Source organism: Choloepus didactylus, chromosome 10 (assembly GCF_015220235.1).
Source record: "Choloepus didactylus isolate mChoDid1 chromosome 10, mChoDid1.pri, whole genome shotgun sequence".
In the NCBI taxonomy this organism is placed as follows: domain Eukaryota; kingdom Metazoa; phylum Chordata; class Mammalia; order Pilosa; family Megalonychidae; genus Choloepus; species Choloepus didactylus.
The window spans coordinates 118,149,924-118,168,978 of record NC_051316.1 but is presented as its reverse complement, the minus strand read 5'-3'; the positions used below and the strand labels follow the sequence as shown (position 1 = coordinate 118,168,978).

General features: G+C 41.9%; 1 non-coding gene and 1 pseudogene across 1 annotated transcript; both read right to left on the bottom strand.

Annotated features, from left to right (window-relative positions):
- Positions 1–16,290: 16,290 nt before the first annotated feature.
- LOC119505605 lies at positions 16,291–16,959 on the bottom strand (annotated as a pseudogene).
- Positions 16,777–16,883, bottom strand: LOC119505833. The gene has a single exon (XR_005210868.1). It is a non-coding gene; the product is annotated as a U6 spliceosomal RNA (small nuclear RNA).
- Positions 16,960–19,055: the final 2,096 nt, after the last annotated feature.

Below are 19,055 nucleotides of genomic sequence, written 5' to 3'. Positions count from 1 at the left end.
CTACCCTTTCTATCCCTGGACCAAAGCCATTGGTCTAAGGACCATGGCCCATGGGAAATACTTGGTAAATATTGGATGGATAGATGGATGGATGGATGGATGGAAGGAAGGAAGGATGTAAGGATGGATGGATGGATGGAAGGAAGGATGGATAGATGGAAGGGAGGAAGGGAGAGAGGAAAGGGAAAACGGGAGAGAAATAATGGAAAGAAGGAAGGAAGAGAAAGATGGGTATAGTTCTTTTTGTTATCATGTAGATAGAGTATTTGCAAATAATAAATGACCACACTGTGACACTCAATTTCTCAGATCTCTCAGTGGAAGAGAAAGCCCTAAGAAATAAACTCTCCCCTTCTCCATTCCTCAAGGGTTCTACTGTCGATGTGGATAGTATTTGATGATTAATGATACAACAAAAGGTGGAGAAACAAATTGCACACCCCCATTTCTCTCTGGGAAGGTTGTGCGGCATTCCCATGCACTGACAAACCCCTCCAGCCCCCATACACCTGGCTCCACCAGTCACCAGCACTACCTGTTCTTTCAAGTTAGAAAGCACAGGCCAACCACTATCCCCACCACACACACACACACACACACACACACACACACACACACACACACACACTTCTCCAAGAAAGCTAAGTCCCTCTTTTTAGTTGCCCACAAGTCTGAAACCTGGGCTCTGGAGAGCCCCATTTTCCAAGAGACAGGTAGCCTGGGCTGTAAGTTGATGAACCAAGTAAAGTAACAAGGGAAGCTTTAAGACAGAAACTCACTCTTAAAAGGGGAAATGTTAGTTTGTATATACGGTAACAGAATAGAAATTAAAAATTCCACACAGCTACACTACACAGTGAACCCTAGGTTAAACCATGGACTAGTTAATACCCCAACTATAAAAATGTGCTATCACCAATTGTAACAAATGTTCCACTCCAATGCAAGTTGTTAATAATAGGGTCGTATATGGGAATCCTATATTTTATGAATGATTGTTCTATAAACCTACAATTTCTCTAATAAATTTTTTAAAAAACACCATCATTCTTTGTGTGTGTATGTATGTGTGCACAAATGGAACTCCTCCCCTTAAACTGTGCAGAGCACATTTCTGTTGGCCAAGAGATTTTTTTCTAAACTGCTGCTATTTTTTTCAGTGGTATGAGAGAACGCTATCACTGTTTATACAGGTGAATGCTGTTTAGCTTTAATTCTTATGGGAAGAAGCCCCATAAAATGAATTCACGTGTGTACATGGGTGGGTGTTGTTAGAAGCTGGTTCCGCCTTGGGGACTTCCTGCTTGCTGGAGCTCCATACACTGGACTCAGTGTGGGCTGCTTGCCCCTTCTCTGGGTGCAACTTGACTGGAATAGGCTAGATCTAGCTTTTGGACTCCCAGAAAACCATGTTTAAAACTGGATGAGAAAGTAAAAAGCCAATTGCCTACAGCAAACCCTAACAGACATCCCTAAAGACAGAGAAACTCTTTCCTTCCACCTTTCAGGCAAAGCAGGTGGTAAATGTTCACTGCACGGGAGGATAGTCCTGGGTACAAACAGTCCAACAATCTAGAGGTTATAAAGGGGCAAGCAGTGATAGTTTGGCTAAGGAGGAAGAATGAAAAACTGTACAACTGGTCTGCTTTAGTTTGTAAGCTCAATTGGGTCAGTGTCTTTTTAATACCTATTTATTAGGAGCTCAACAGAGTACTGTACACATGTGGGTGACTAATTAATAAACTTTGCTGATAAATGGAAAAGCATTCCAAGGTCACATACATCACTTGAGAATCCAGGTTGGACCTGCAATTCAAGGTATAAAGACAAAGGTGGTAAAGCGCCAACAAATCTTATGAAGTGTTCATTCTAAGTGCCGTTGTAATGGAAAAACAAATAGGATACATTTTTCACTAGCTAATTACTACAATAATGACTATGTGGTACCAACATAATAAGAAAGCAAGGATTAAAACTTCTCAGCAAAATTTGATTTTCACTATTAGGTATCTTTAATAAAGCAAAAAATAGTATGTTCTCTGCCGATGGGTCTCTTACTGTTTCAATCCCTTAAAAATGATATAAAAAGCATCCTTTAAAAAAAAAAACATGAAAAACTGCAGAGGGAGAGAAGTGATCTTCATCCAAGAATTTGGCTTAACTGCCAACCTCTGATGTGTAGGATTCCAGTAGATTCATATGCCCATTTTGATGGGAAGATGCTGGCAGAGAAATGGGGTGTCTAAGTCCTGAAATTGGATCTTCTATCTGCCTCTACTCCAGAATCAGTAGTAGAGAATCATGTCCTCAGCATGCTCCTCTCCCACTTCACGAGTAAGGATTCTCAGCCACATTTAGGCTCCTGGTGCCAGCTAGCCATGTCATCCCCACTCGTCCCGCTGTGTTGTACGGCTGTGAAGACAGAGCTGCGCAGGTGGCCTCACAAGACATCTACATGCCTTGGTCTTCAGTGCTGATGAGCTACTGCAGAAAGGGATCGATCACTGGCTTGAATTATAGGGAAACTTGGAAAGTTATTTGAAAATAGAGGTGGAACTTCAGTTCATCAAACAGGCCACTCAGTCTTTTTCTTTTCTTTCATTTTAAATGGATGATTTAAAGAAAGAAGGAAAGAAAATGTCACAGATACATTTGAAACTCTGATTTAATTTCCTTCCTTCCCCATGAATTTGACATTTATTAATCCCTTGTGTGTTTTTTATACTTTCTCTACATATGAGAATGTCCAAAATCAATAACTAGTCTTGTTTTGTATGTTCCAAACTTCACATAAGTGGTATCATACCAAAACTGTACATACCCTTCTGCAATGTGCTCCTCTTGCACAAACCATATTTTTTGAGATTCATATGAGATGATATGTGTAGTTCTAGTTCATTCATTTTCACTGTTTTATACTATTCCATTGAATGTATTGAAATATTTATCCATTCCTCTTTTTTCACATTTAGGTCTTTAATTCACCTAAAATTTATTTATTCATTCATTTTTGGTATGGTAAGAGAAAGATCTATTTTATTTCCTTTGGTTAGCCAGTTACTGTATTCTGGCACCGCTTATTGAATTTTCCGTCTCCTGGCTCTGGCATCCCTGTTCTGTTCTCTATTTGCATAAAGCAGCAGCAGCAACACATTGTCTTATCACTGCAGCGTCATAAGATGTCTTGATATCTAGTGGGGCAAACACTTTCATTTTATTGTCTAAGGAATATGTTATATATGTGCCTTGATCTTCCATATAAATCTTAGAATAAGCTTGTAAGTCACACACACATTTTAAAAATTATTGAGAATTCGATTCAAGTTGCATTAAATGTATAGGTTGAGAAGAGTTGATAGCTTTATAAAATAGAGTCCTTTCATCTATAAACATGATGCATCCCTCCATTTATTTAAATGTTTTCTAAATGTTTTTCTATAAAACTTTATACTTTCCTCCATAAAGATCTTAACTGTCTTTTTTTAGATTTATTCTAGGTTCCTTATTTTTTTTTTTGTTGCTACATAAGTGGTATATATTTTTCATATTAATGGTTGTCCTTTGTTGGTGATGATAGGAATAACATTTATTATTGTATATTGCACTTATTTCAGCTGTCCTCTCTTAAAAGTTTAATTATTTTTCTGTAGATTCTCTTGAAATTTTCTTATAGATACTAACATTGCCTTATCTCTTATACTTTCTTTTCTTACTGTGCTGGATAGATCTTCCTAAATCGAATGTTTAATAGAAGAGGGGATAGCTACACCACTTATTCTGCTTGTGACTATAAAGAGAGCACTTGAGAATTTTGGAAAAATTTAAATATTACCAAATATCATTACGTTTTCCCCCCATTTAATGTTTCAGAATGTATGGAGGTTTTGTTCAGAGCACAATAGCTGCTCTAGTCATCTCTAACATCACTATATATCAGCTATTATTTCCATTTTTCAGTAGGCCTTTTGCTGGACTTCCCACACAGAGAACAAATGAAAAATTTATACATATTAACTTTTGGCAAAGTTGGCCAAATTCGTATTATCCACAAATGCCACAGTAAACAGACAACACAAACACAGTCATAAGATTCAGCAGCACGATACAAACAGTGAACCCTAAATTAAACCATGGCCTATAGTACAATGATAAAAATGTGCTTTCATCAATTGTACCAAATGTACCACACCAATGCTAGGTGTTAACAATAGGGTGGTATATGGGAACCCTGTGTTTTATGCATGATTTTTCTGTGACCCGTAGTGTCTCTAATAAAAAGAAAACAAAATATCTCAATATACACAAGGGGGGAAAAACTCAGCAGGCTGAAGTGAAGAAGTCCAGAAACAAAGAAAAAAAACTCAAATTATTCCACATTCAAGTTCTAAACTGATTGCCTTTGAGGCCCTTAAATATTGTTTGTTTGCAAAAAACAAAAGGACTTGATTGTTAACATGTGGAGGTTGTTAATTAGAGGCTGTAAGAAATCAGGATTAGGACTTGAGGTAGGAAGACAGCAGAAAAGCTCCCAAATTCTAGTACCATAAGCCAACAAAACGTTAAATCAGTTCTCACATTGACTACTCAGTTCAGGTAATCCACTATAGCCGTGAGGACCCAGGACCCAGTGACACTGGTAGTTACCCCTCAGGCCATCTAAGAAGTCACTTTTTGCTTCCCTATAGCAAGAAGCAATCTGTTGTGTTAAACCTCATTCCTCTATAGCCTATTTAAAGATTAGATTACAACTGAAAATGGATTTTAAAACCTGCCCTTTATTGTCAAAATGTCTTATTTTTAAAAAACAGGATTTCAAGTTTGTTACATTTTAAAGACATTTCATTACAAAAGTTAGAGCTAAGAAAACCAAAGTAGAAACTATTATCCAAATCAACATAATTTTTTTTTTCAGGACCAAATCACAGTGTTTTTTTTTTTTAAACAGACTCCCTTCTTACTTATTGCTTTGTCTTTAGAGAAAATAAACGAGACTAAATATCAGTCACTGCCATCTGTAAATTAGAAAAGAAAATAAAGCTGCTCCGACATAAAGGGGAAAATAATTCATTTTACAGATAGTCAATGTACCATGTTTCAGGTTTTCATTTGCTACATCGACAATTCAGAACTTGCGAAGCAGGAGAAACAAGCTGGAACCTGAGGAAGCCTCTAAACGACCTGGGATGTTGTTGATTTTTATGATACTCTTTGCCAGCTCAGGTGAAACAGGCTAAATCAGGAAGACACCGCAGCTTCCCCAGCTACAGTAAGAAGCGCTAGCTGCGGAGCCCAGCGGTCAAGGCTCAGGACAGAACTCGCCGCTTTAAGAAGCCGGGGGCCTCGGGCCCGCCTATAAGTGGGCGTGGCCTGCGCGGCGTCCGCTGGGAGTTGTAGTTCTGTAGTTCTCTACTCGCTTCCTCCCGGCCTCGCCGTTGCCTGGCTTCCTACAGACTCTGGAGCCGCAATGGCTTGAACATGGGGTACAACCGGGGTAAAAACTGAGGAGTCGCCCTTAATCCTGCCGGTCGACGCGCCGTTGATGGGGATTTAGAAAATCTTTGGCGGCGGCCCAAGCGGCGCGCATGCGCTGGTGTCCGGGCGCCCCCTGCTCCATCCACGCCGGAGTTGGAGGACAGTGATGTCCGCGAGCTCTGCGAGGGCTCCCGGCGTGTGCCTTGTGGGATGCATTTATTAGCGGGGAGACCGAGGAGGTCCCAATAATGGGGGGTGGGGGTGTGTTTCCCCCGATCCTGCTTCTTGGGTCCCTTCCACCTCCTACCCTTTCCCAACGTGCAGAATCGCAACTTTCCCCCTCCGTCTCTCCGTGGGAAACTGTTTCCCTGCCTTTGTTGTGAAATCCGCTGGACCTTCTCTGCCAAGGCCTTTTAGGCCGCCTGGGATTTAAGCTGCCCCCTCCCTGCTAAATCGAAGTCTTGCAAGGCAGCAAAAGGCTTGAGAAACAGGCCCTGCTCAGTCTTGCCCCAAATCAGCTCCCCTAAATTCCTCTGCAAAGCCAAGACTAGCTAGGAGACAGATTAGATAGATGGGAGGGAGGGAGGGAGGGAGGTGGGGGGAGGAGGGAGAGTCCGTAAGCTTACACACTCGCCTTTGCTCTGGGAGATGGCATTGTTATACTGAAGGGCAAGTGAGTGGCCCGAGAACACACCAGTGTAGTCGGTGGCAGCGTCCCAGGACCACAACCTACAGATTCCAAGCCCAGCGCTTTTCCCACCGATTCACAGATGTCACAGAAAGAGCTAAAGGAGGTAGCCAGCTGGGCCTGATGCAACCCTGGTTGGCCACAGCCACTGCAAGTTAGTGACCACTTGCCCTTGAGCTAATGGCCTCTTTAGCGAGCCCTGAGGAGTCTGCCTATGGAAATGTTTGATTTGGAGCTCGTTCTTGGTGCTGGGCCCTGGAAAGATCGACATCAGATTTTAGCATAAAGGGCAGACCCCTTCTCCAGAGAGGTCGGGTTGGGGTGTAGGGCACCTTGTATTTCTCATGGGATAGCATTAATCACACTTACTTTGTTGTGTGATTTCCTGTTTGTCAGCCTTTCTTGAGAGGCTGTGGCACTGTCTTGTTCACACTTGTATCTGTGAACAGTACCCAACAGGGTTTGGTACATGGTGGGCTCTTAATAAATGCCAAAAGAACACATAAATGATGGAATGCATAAACTCAGCCTTTGCCCAGCCGGTCTGTATCTGAAGTCTGTTGGGAGAAGGAGAGATGAAGCTAGAGATACAGGTTTATACAAAGCTTAAGAACAGGAAGGAAGAAGCACATAACTGCCTGGAGAGGTGCCGGAAGCCTGCATGGAGGAGGCAGTACTGGAGTCTCCATCATATTGGCAGACAGGAAGTGATGGCCCCAAAGCCTCTTGTGAGCTATGCCAGAGAGAGAAGGGGGCTGAAGACAAGAGCCCACCAGGGCAGGCACCCAAAGGCTGTCTTCCTCCAGATGGTCCCCCGGAGCAGCTGCACTTTCCAAGGACCCTGGCTTTCCTCAAACATCTTTGGAATGCTCTTTGTGGAAGTGCCTTTTCAAGCTTACAGCACATTCTTTGAACCTCCTTGGCACTGGAACATCTTGTTCCTTCTGGGATTTGATGTTCGGGTACAGCCAGAAGTTATTTGGATGCAGGTTGGCAGGACAAGATGGCAAACAGGCTGCATCATCGGTGCTGTTGAAATTGGGGGGAAGGTGTCGGTCTGTTTACATGGGGCAGGGTTCTCATCCTGGGGTGCTTTGGGTGTATGTGCATTTTCCTGGGGGATCATGCCCTTAGCTTTTATCAGATTCCCCAAGAGCTCCATGATTCCAAAGAGATTAACAACCACTGCTGTAGAGTCATGAGATCATTTCTGTGGCTTGTGAACTGGCTGCAAAGGAGAGTCAGATGTTAGGGGAGCAGAGGGCAGGTTGCAGCTCTGCCCATAATTTCATGTGTGGTCTCAGTGGGTCCCAGAGCTCCCAGAGCCTCCATGTTCCTGCACATAAAGGGAGTGCAGAACTGGGGGGCAGGGTGTGTGTGTGTCTGTGGACCTATCTTGCTCTGGCTGTGAATCTATGGAATTCCAACAGAGGAATTCCAGAAATGCTCTTGAACAATAGCAGCATTCCTGGACTGGACATGTAACTCAGCCTTACCCAGGGGACCCCTTCCAATGGCAGGCCGAAGCTGGACGTGTGTTAGCTCTTGTTCATAGGAATCAGCCTCCTGATGTCAGAACCAGGAATCAGGTGACATCAAACGGGCCAAATTGGAGATAGAAGGCAGAAGCTCAAAGACCAGCAAGACTTGCTCAGAACAGTACATGTGCTGGGGAAGAAGGTCCCATCAAGAAGTGGGATCCTGAAAAGAGAGAAGAGGGTGCTGGAGCTTCATGCCACCAGGGGCAGGAATCAGCCGAGAGAGGGAATGCAGGAGATGGGAAACGGATTCTGCCCCAAGAGTGAAGGTTCAGTTAGAGGAGTCAACCTCCAGGAGGACCAGGGGGAGTCAACGGAATTCAAGCAAGAGAATGACTGGCTGCGACTGAATCCTAGGTTTCCCCATTCTAGGAACCTGCACCCTGGGCGACCTGAGGCCAGACTGGGAGCCGCAGCTCTGGTCCTTGGGATTGCTCAGAGCCTGCAGCTGAAGACAGCTCCCCACTCCATTGTGGGGAGAGCTGGGGGCCACTTGTGGTCAAGGAAAGGCCAAGGAGCCAGTCACTGAGAGTCTCCACAGCTCATAGGTCTGCCCTCCTTCCTTTCCTCCTTGCCTCCCTCCCTACTTCCCTCCCTCCCTCCCTTTTTTCCTTCTCTCTGACCTTAAAGCATTTGAAGACTTGAGATAAAGATTCTCCACTTAAGGAAGCAAATGACTAAATGCATAGTCAGGTGGTAGAAAATGAAAATCCTACAAGGGAAAGAAGGTGAAGTCAGTGGGGTGATGGGGGTGGTGATAAGGGGTCATAGTTATCTATAGAGAGAAGGGAATTTCCAGGACATTCCCCCAAACGGGAAAAGTATAGAGGAATTCTCCAACTTCTCCCCACTCCAGGGGGTGACTTACTTGACTAGAGAATTTGCCTCTGCCATTTCTCTGTCCTTTTTGGAGCCAGCCTGACCACGGGACACTTGCACCTGCTCTGCTCTGTAGTAAACATGGCCAAGCAAGCTTTGCCCTGCACAGGGACACCAGCAGTTTTGTCCAGTAAGCTAAGATCTGGAGGGACAGTTCAGGAAACCCATTTGTCTGTAGATCAGGGCACACTGTCTGGGGCCTCTTTATCAATAAATAATCTCCAACCGTTTGCCTTCCAGTCTTTCTTGGCTGGTTCCAAACCCAGAAGGAAAAAACAGGAATGTTCCTTTTTGGCCTTCCCAGCCCCAAACCCAGGACAGGAGGCCTTGGGTTGGGTCAGCCTGGAAGGAGGGTCTGGCCCTGGGAGCCAGACACACTTATCTTATTGGGAATATCAACTCACTTATCTCTTATTCCTAATAGCCAGGGCCCTTTTCCTCACCAAGCCCTCAAGCCAGGTAGCAGCCACTGTTGGTCTGGAGGACTTAAAATAACTTTGGTCTCCTAAATTCAGAAAACTCTGCCTACTTGGGCCTACTTCTGCCCTTGAAGAGGTGAAAGAGGCTGTGTAGCCCCCCTCCTGGCCCCTCCACTATGTTAACTGGGCAAAGTCATGGCCAGACACAGAAGTTCACTGAGGTTAGAGACTCAGCAAAAGCTGCTTCATGAGCTTTCACTTCCCTGATTATACATGAGCTTTCTGCCTCCGAGTCATCCCTCGAGCTGCCTGCTCTTTCTGGAATTCCTTCCCTCCATTATTTGCACCTATCAAAATCCAGGTAGAGGACATCCTCCTGAGGAATGCTGTTCCTTCCCGATCGAATGATTTTATCTTTCTCATCCCTAACGAACTCCTACACGTCATTGAAGATTCTCAGGCACCTTGAAGATTCTCGGACACCTGCTCCGCCATGACCCTTTACCTGCCATTCCTTCCACGCCCTCCTGGCCTCAGGGACTCACCTGGTCCCCTGACGTCAGTCGACCTCAACATTCTGCTCTGCTCAGCTGCACGGGTTACAGCCCTCCACAATTTGGTCTCTATCTCCAGCACATCTCCTGCCCCCTCCTCCAGCCATATCACAGCGCCTGCCTCAAATGTCCCATTTTTTTAAATGCCTTCATGCTACATAAATGCCTTTCCCTCAGCCTGGAATACTCTTCCTCCCACCTCTCTACGATTCCCTGGAAAATTCCTTTCATCCTCTCCTACCCACTCCACTGTGTTCCCCTTGGAAGTCTGCTTTGTGACTTTGCAATTCTTTTAATATACCCATCACACCGTATTGACATTTTTTGTTTTATGCCTGTCTCCTGAGCCAGACCAGGGACTTAATAGACAATAAATGATGAATAAATGAATGAATGAAATAGTTTGCTTACATTATGTCCCTTCCATTTTATTACGAAGTCTTCAAAATTAGGAATATCAGCTCACTTATCTCTTATTCTGAATAGCTAGCCCAGGGCCTGGCATATAGTAGTCACCTGATAAGTATTTATTTATTGAATAGATGAATAGAGAAAGCCTTTCATAACATCTCCAGCCTGACATATCCTTTCCTTCCTTGGAAACCTCACCTACTTGCCTTGGGTTTCTCCTGTGACATTTTCTTTAACTTGCACGTATCTCATTAACCAGTTCCTCTCCCCAGTGATCAGCTCCTTGAGGACAGGAGTTGGGCCTCACTTCCCTTGCTGTCTCCTGCAGTGTCTTACTACAGTGCCAGACACATGGTCTCATGGTGGAACTTTTCTGGAGAGAAGAAAGTATCCAGCATTCAGAGACCCGTTCCACAAGTGGATGCCCAAGTGCGTGAGCTTCTTGGCTCGCTATGTTGCCTCATGCACACTTCATATTGCCAACTCTTTTCATATTTATCTCATTTCATATTTGTCTTGGTTGTAACGCTTCACACTCATAGATGCCCAGTAAATATAATTTTCAAATTGATAAAGGATACAAGCCCTTCATCAATGGATGAGCCCAAAGACACACAACAGCAGCAGAATGATGGAAATCACATCAGTCTGTAAGGAGAAATGGAAAAGGCAGATCAGTGCATGGCCCACGGGGCAATGGCCTAAAAGGAATGGGAAAACAGGTTTTTCTCCATAAAAGACTGAGTGCAAATGTATGCAATTCAACTTCAGAATGTTCATGCCTCTAATTTGGACATAGCTAACTAGAGAACAACCCTCAGGATTAGAATCTTTGAACTGTTGTGGGGCTTTTTCGTCCATTTGCTTTTCACCAGCAGTCATTCCTCCCCTCCCTTCATCTCTTTTCTCTTCTTTTCCTTTCTTTTTCTCTTTTTTTCAGCACATCTTTATTGAGCATTATGTATGTGCTAGCTAGTCAGTCTGCTGAATAATTTATGCTCTTCATTTCTCATAACCTTCGCGACAGCCCTACAATATTTGTATCTTCACTTAAAATGTCAAGAAACGGGCTCAGAGTCAGTGAGATGCCCAAAGGCCCAGCCATAAATGCTGGGTCAGGATTTGAACCGCATCTCTAAAGCCAACTTCAAAGCTTATATACTGTTGCTGAATTCCTACACTATAATGCCCCACTGTACAGTTCAATGACTCTTCCCTCGCATAGCTTACAGGCCATTGGGAAAAACAGACAAATAAATCAAGGACAGGGTCAGAGGCTAGCAGAGGATAATAGGGGAGCGCAGAGAAGGTCATCTGTGGGGGCGTATTGGGGTGGGGGTGGGGGCTGCACCAGTGCCTTCCCAGAGCAGGGGTCTCTTCAGCTGAGATCTGAAGGATCAGTGGGAGTTTGCTGGATCAAGAAGGGGGCACGATCTCGACGGAGGTACAAGCGCAAAAGGCCTGGGGGCTGGGAAGCAGCCTGACACAGTCAAGGAACTCAAGAAGTTCTCTGGATAAAAAATTGTAGTCATTCTCTTTCCAAGGCTTTTTTTTTTTTTTTTTTGCACAGCTCACAGTGGCCAATTGTCTTTGCCTTTGTCGAAAAGTGCTGAAGCATAAGGGTAAGTGGTCATTGAAATGAATTAGGGTTTTCATGTCTGTTTCACATGCTCCGAGGGGACCAGTGCATTCTCATGTCCAAATGACAGAGCCAAGCGGCCCTCGCCATGTGTGCAAAAGTGCACAGGAATCCTCTAAGGTGGACAAGTCCAAAATGTGAAGGTTCAGATTAGGCTTTTATTTAAAAAGAGTTATCATTCAGAATAACCTTAACTTTTTCACGGGATATATAAGTGCAAAGTGTTTTATTCTTATGATGTCAATAGTGAAATCTAAAGTCAATTAAAAAAAAAAATCAAGATTTCACCAGTCACCTCAAATACCCAAATTATATTAAGATCAAAAGGAACAGGTGCATGGGGATCCATTGTCTTACTCTCTACTTTTGTATAAGGTTGTAATTTTCTGTAATAAAGAGTTTTTTCTTTTTAATCTGGCATTCAAAACAGATATGGATTATTGATGCTTTGTTTAACAAATATAGAGTGAGGATTTCACCATTGGCCCAGCATCATGTGGGGTCTTAGGGCTATAAAAGTGAGCAAAATAGACATGAATGATCCCTGCCCTCATGGAGTTGATCGTCTAGTGGGAAAGGGATCCATTAAAGAAATAACTTCACAAATAACTAATTACAAACTGTGATGAGGAAAAGCAGAGGGTGCCACAAGTGTGTATCCTAGAACTCCCTTAGTACGGGTGGTCAGGGAAGGTTTTTCCAAAGAAAATAAACAGAGAAAGTAAATGGTACACTGACATCTGAAGGCTAAATAGAAACTAACCAGGCAAAGATAATGGGGTGGGGAGTTTAGGCAAAGGAAATCGGGAGTGCAAAGACCTTAAAGTGAGGAGGAGCTTGGCATATTTAAGGGGCTGTGGACTGTTGGCATTGTTTCTTTGCCTTTACCCTGAGTGAGAGCAAGCAGTGGGTGGGTTTTACGTAGGTGACATGAATAGATTTTGTTACAAAACGATGGCCCTGGCTGCATGGTGAGGAAAGGATGGGAGTGGAGTAAGAGTGGAACTGGGGAGACACAGTAGGAGGTGATTGAAATAGACCAGAGATAACAGTGGTGTAATAAAGTGGGGATAGTAGACAAGCAGAAAATGGATGGGAGTCATAAATATTTATGAGGTATAATTAACAAGATTTGGAGGGTGCTGGGTTTCTAGGCTTGCAAAACTAGGGAGATTATGGTGCATTCACTGAGACAGGAGGGGATGGATGGAAGATCAGAAATGTACACAGGTTTATAGCTATTTTTTCTATTTCATATAATAAGTACCTGTGCTAAGCACCATGCTAGATGATTCATTGTGGAAGCCCTCTTGTCTGATGCAGTAAGAGTTGGCAGTTGGTTGATTCCCTTCCTACCACAGCTCAATGAAACTGCAGGGATTGTGTTTACAGTCCTCTGTTATCATTTTTGTTAATGCACATTTAACATAAATAGCTTGACGGTTTTTAGTATATTCTCAGAATTAGGCAACCATCACCATAATAGATTTCAGAAAATTTTCATCACCCCCTGTTCTGGTTTGCTAATGCTGCCGTTACGAAAAACACCAGAAATGGATTGGCTTTTATCAAGGGGGCTTATTTGGTTAAAAGTTACAGTCTGAAGGCCATAAAAATGCCCAAATGAAGGCATCAACACAAGTATACCTTCACTGAAGGAAGGCTAATGGCATCTGGAAAACCTGTTAGCTGGGAAGGCACGTGGCTGTCATCTGCTGATCCCAAGTTGTATTCTAGCTCCATTCTCAGCTCCTGTGCATTCTTCAAAGTGTCCTTCTTGGCTGCAGCCAACGTCAGGGGTCCACAACTCCAAAGATCTCTGAGCTAAGCCAGCTAGCATCTGGGTCTGTGCCAGCATTTTTAAAGGACTCCAGTGATTAAATCAAGACCCACACTGGGTGGGCCACACCTCCATGGAAATAGTTCAGTTAGAGTTATCACCTACAGTTGGATGGGTCACACCTCCATGGAAACAACCTAATCCAAAGATTCCAACCTAATCAACACGAATACATCTGCCCCCACAAGATTGCATTAAAGAACATGGCATTTGGGGGACATAATACATCCAAACCAGCACAACCCCGTTAGCAGTTACTACTCTTTCTCGCCAGCACTTCATCCCCAGCCATTGGCAACCACTAACCTACTTTCTGTCTCTATAGATTTGCCCATTGTGGACATTCATGTAAATGGAATTAGCTGATATGTGTCCTTTTGTGTCTGGTTTCTTTCACTTAGCATAATGTGTTCAAGGTTCATCTATGCTATGGTACATTATCATCAGTTCTTCATTCCTTTTATCGCAGAATAATATTCCATTATATGGATATATCACATTTTGTTTATCCTTCATCAGTTAATGGACATGTAGATTGTTTCCAGTTTTGACTATTATGAATAATGCTTCTATGAACATTAGTGTACAAGTTTTTGTATGAATATATATATATATGTTTTAATTTTTCTTGGGTATATACCTAAGAGTGAAATTGCTGGGTCACATGGTAACTGCATTTAACCTTCTGTGGAACTGCTAGACTGTTTTCCAAAGTGGTGGCATAATTTTATATTTCCACCAGCAGTTGTATGAGGGTTCCAATTTTTCTACATCCTCACCAACACTTGTTATTATCTATCTTTGATTATAGCCATCCCAGTGGGTGTGAAGTGGATCTTCTTGTGGTTTTGATTAGGCTTTCCCTGATGGCTGTTGACCTGGAGCATCTTTTCATGTGCTTATTTGCCATTTGTGTATCTTTGGAGAAATGTCTCATTCAGATCCTGCACTCATTTCTTAATTGTGTTGTCTTTTTAAAAAATATATAATTTTTTAAAATTAGAGAACTTATAGGCTTACAGAAAACTCATGGAGAAAATCCAGAATTCCCATATCCTCTCCTGTACTGGTATGGATATATTATATCCCCCAAAAAGCCATGTTCTTTGATGCAGTCTTGTGGGGGGAGACTTATTAATCTTTTTGATTAGGGTGTGACCTCTTGATTGAATGTTTCCATGGAGATTTGACCCCACCCATTCACGATGGGTCTTGATTAGTTTACTGGAGTCCTTGAAAGGGAGCTCACACAGACAGCAGAGAGATGAAAAGGCCCCGGGATATGCTAAGCCGGGACACACAGATGTTAGATGCGTTGACATGCTAGCCCAGAGTTTGCTCCAGAGAAGCTAAGAGAGGACAAAACGCCCCAAGAGCAGCTAAGAGACACTTTTTTTGGAAAGACATTTACTTGCTGATACTTGGAGTTGCTTGAAGACATTTTGAGATGCTAGCCCAGAGTTTGCTCCAGAGAAGCTAACAGAGACAAGCCCAGAGACATTCTGGAGAAAGCCATTTTGAAACCAGAACCCAGGAACAAAGGATCAGCAGATGCCAGCCACACGCCATCCCAGCTAACAGAGGTTTTCCAGATGCCATTGGCCCTTTTTCAGTGAAGGTATCCACTTGTTGATGCCTTATTGTGGACGCTTTTATGGCCTTAGTACTGTAAATTTGTAACTTAATAAATCCCCTTTATAAAAGCCAATCCATTTCTGGTATTTTGCATAATGGCAGCTTTAGCAAACCGGAACACCTCCCCTACTATTAACACCTTGCAATAGTGTGGTAACTTTGTTACAATCAATGAAAGAATATTATTATAACTGTACTATTAATTATAGTTGATCGTTTACATTAGGGTTCACTGTGTTGTACAGTCCTGTTTTTTTTTTTTTTTTAATGTATGTCCATTTATTGATTGCTGGAAATACAGCCTATTGAGAATATTTGACATGCATTTTGGGGGAGAAATGAACTAAATCTGAAATGAAATCATTCAGTAAGCCTGCTGTGAGTTAATAAGGTAACACAGATTAGATCTGAGGACAGGGTGGGGAAAACTCAAACAGCCACTTACAGTTGTCATTAAGATTCCAGCTACAAATTCTTTTAGAACCCATTTATTCTTAATTACTTAGGAAGATCAGTCTGCCTCGTTAGCATAAACCAATCCTAGGAGACATGTAAATCATTTAACTACGGAATAAGAATCATGCTCTTACTTCAAATTCTTTAAGACAATTCCATTTTTACAAATTCTTCCATATCATTTGTATGCCTCAGAATTCTAAGCAGCTATACAGGTTTAGAAAAGATTAAGAACTGATGCAAAAGATTATTAATTTGATCCCAGTATCTACTGCTGAATTATATCCTGTTCTAAAATTAGCAAATTTTCACACCCATATTGTCAATTTTTCCCCAAGATTTTTAACTCATTGATAGAATAAAATGATATAAATTAAATTTCAGTCACACTTAAAAGGACAGAAAGATTAAGTTACTGGGATGACTTAGAACATCAGTAAAAACTTTAATTAAAAAAAAAAAAACATGGTGTACTTGGATACCAAAGGGTGAAATGAATCCATATCCTCAGTGTTATATGCCACATATTTTCCCCAAATTTTGTAACGGGTTGTGTTTTCTCAAAATGACAATATCAATCTCACTTGATGTTCAAGTAATTTGGACTACTTTTTATGGTAGTAGGAAAAGAAAACAGAAATAGAAATCAGGAAGTTATACCCAAAAGGAACAAAAAAAGGAAGATTTTGACTTTTTTTTAAGAGGTAGTCTGTTCCTTTCATGAACCGTGTTCTTTCCTAATGCTTCAGGAGGAATTGGTTACGGCTTGCAGAGCTGGACAAATCGAGGGTCTAAGCATACATCTCGGCTGTGATACCTAGTCAGAATCCAAGTTAAGAATCGTTCCAAGCCCAAGCCATATCCTCCATGAGGACGTGTTCTGTATCTCTCTGATCTGTATACCAGTAATAGGGCGTGGGGTCAATCCCTTCCCTATAACCTGCCAGCATTTCTTCACTATCCCAGGTACGCATTGAGCCTCCCACACTCACCACATTAGGCACCAATACATCAACAGATTCAGTGAGGTGGGAATCCTCAGGACATCGCTGCATATACAAGGATTTGAGCTCTACAGGAAAGCGACACAGCAAGATTGGTTAATTAATGGTGTCTGTCCTCAATCTCTCAGGAGCTTCTGGGATATCTTTTCCAAATTCATAGAAAGTTCCATCTTCTTTTTTTATATTGTGTTCTTTTAGCCACATAATAGCATCTGAATAGTTCATCCATTTGAAAGGCCGTATAAATATGGAGTGCTTCACAAATTTGCCTGTCATCCTCGTGCCGAGGCCATGCTAATCTTCTCTGTATCATTCCAGTTTTAGTATATGTGCCGCCAAAGCAAGCACTGCAGTCCTGTTTTTTAAAAATTTTTATTCTAGTACCTTGTTAAAATTTCAAGGGCTCTTTTTCACCTGTGCACAATCCAATGACATATGGACGTCTGAAACTAAATGCTGTTTCCAACTCTCCTCCCAATTATTCTCTCATGTGACTCACAGGGTCCCTCCCACAATGTTTTTCTCCTCTCTCTGCCACTCCGCAGTGACTGGTTTAACAGGTTTACCTCAGCGTCTCTCCCCTCCCGCCCCCTCCATGGTCAGCTAACGTCCTCTTTATCAGGTCAGGTCATCCCTGAGCAACAGGTTCTCAAACTGAACATGGCGGAAGTTCATCTCCTTGGGTCCATTATCCAAAACCCTTTGTCCCATTGAGCATTAATTAGAGCTGTAGTCCTCCCTGACCTTCCTAAGGCACTGAGGGCATTTGCCCATTAGAGGAAGCCATCCCTCAACTCTCACCTCCCGTTCCAAAGCTCTCATCAGAGCAGACCACGGCATTTTTTCCATCATGTCCCTGTTCCAAACCGGCCCCGCTATTGCTCCGAGGCCCTCCTGTTATTGGTTCTTTCTAATAGCAACCAAGAGTGTACAGGGTGTTTTCCTATAGAGGGTCCCACTTGATCCCTACAATTCCTCTTCCTACTTCTTTACCCATGCCCGGCCTGTCGTGGTCACCTAAATATTTGTTGAATTAATGAATGAACTGTTACTGATAAAGCAAAGAAGGCCTTATTTTGGGGCAATCAGGCCCTAAGTTCTGTTTCTTAAGCTGTATTTTAAGGTTTTTTATTTTCATATATAACAGTCCACCTCTAAACTATTGACTTATTTTTTTAAATTCAATTTTATTGATATATATTCACATACCATGCAGTCATACAAAGTGACGTTCAGTTGTTCACAGTACCATTATATAGGTGTGCATTCATTGCCAAAATTAATTTTTGAACATTTTCACTACCACACACACAAAAATAATAAGAATAAAAAATAAAGTGAAAAAGAACAATTAAAGTAAAAAAGAACACTGGGTGCCTTTTTTTTTTTTTTTTTTTTTTTTTTTTTGCCCCCATTTTTCTACTCATCCATCCATACACTGGACAAAGGGGAGTGTGGTCCACATGGCTTTCCCAATCACATTGTCACCCCTCATAAGCTACATTTTTATACAATTGTCTTCAAGATTCAAGGGTTCTTGGTTGTAGTTTGATAGTTTCAGGTATTTACTGCTAGCTTTTCCAATTCATTAGAACCTAAAAAGGGTTGTTCAGACTTATTTTTAAGTATTAATCAATTTAAAATCATATAGGTGATTCTGTATGGATGACTATACTTTTCAGTGTAAACCTGACATGCAGGTGAATTACTATCTAAATCAGACATAAACTTACATGAAACAGGCAACATAATTAAAAGATAAAAATTAAAATAATTTTTTACCTCATAGTGCCTCCAAAACACAAATCCAGATTTTTAGCTTTGGCTGGACATCAAACAGAGTCAGAGGACTATTTCTGTAATGCTTCAGTGACTCTTGAAGGGTTGCATTGGACAGCATGTCTCAGCCTAGATGGTGGCATATTATTGTTTTGTGCATTTTGGTAGCACTTTATATTTGCAAAGTGCATGGCAATCATATTTGTTAATGTTTCTACAAAGCCCTCCTGTGAGGTGGCTCAGCATTCCTGAAGCCAAGCATAAAAATGTGTGCACATATTTGGAAGATGCTGAGAGGACCCAAATGAAATGTCAGTGAATAAGAAGGCACAATATTCAAAATGGTACAGTTTTTCTAGATACATTTCAGCTGAACTATCAAAACCTCTTTCTGTATCATTTCAATTTCCAACTATAGAAATTAAAAAAAATAAGTGATTATTATATTAGATCTTACTTTACATGTTAGGGTTTATGTTACTATTTTAAAGCTCAAGTATACATAAGTCTAAGTTTATGAAGGCAATGTTCAAATTAGTATTTCACATATGACAATTCATTTGCATTTTTAGCCAGATCAATTTTCTAAAAGTTAGGTTAAAGTAAAAGATTCTCTTGTGGCAGAGAATCAAAATTATTCAATTAAAAGGATTTGGAGCAGCCTCAAATTGCCTGGGATTTACCTTATTAATGATAAAAATTTAGTTAATTAGCCAGAAACATTCACCTATCGTCACCGCT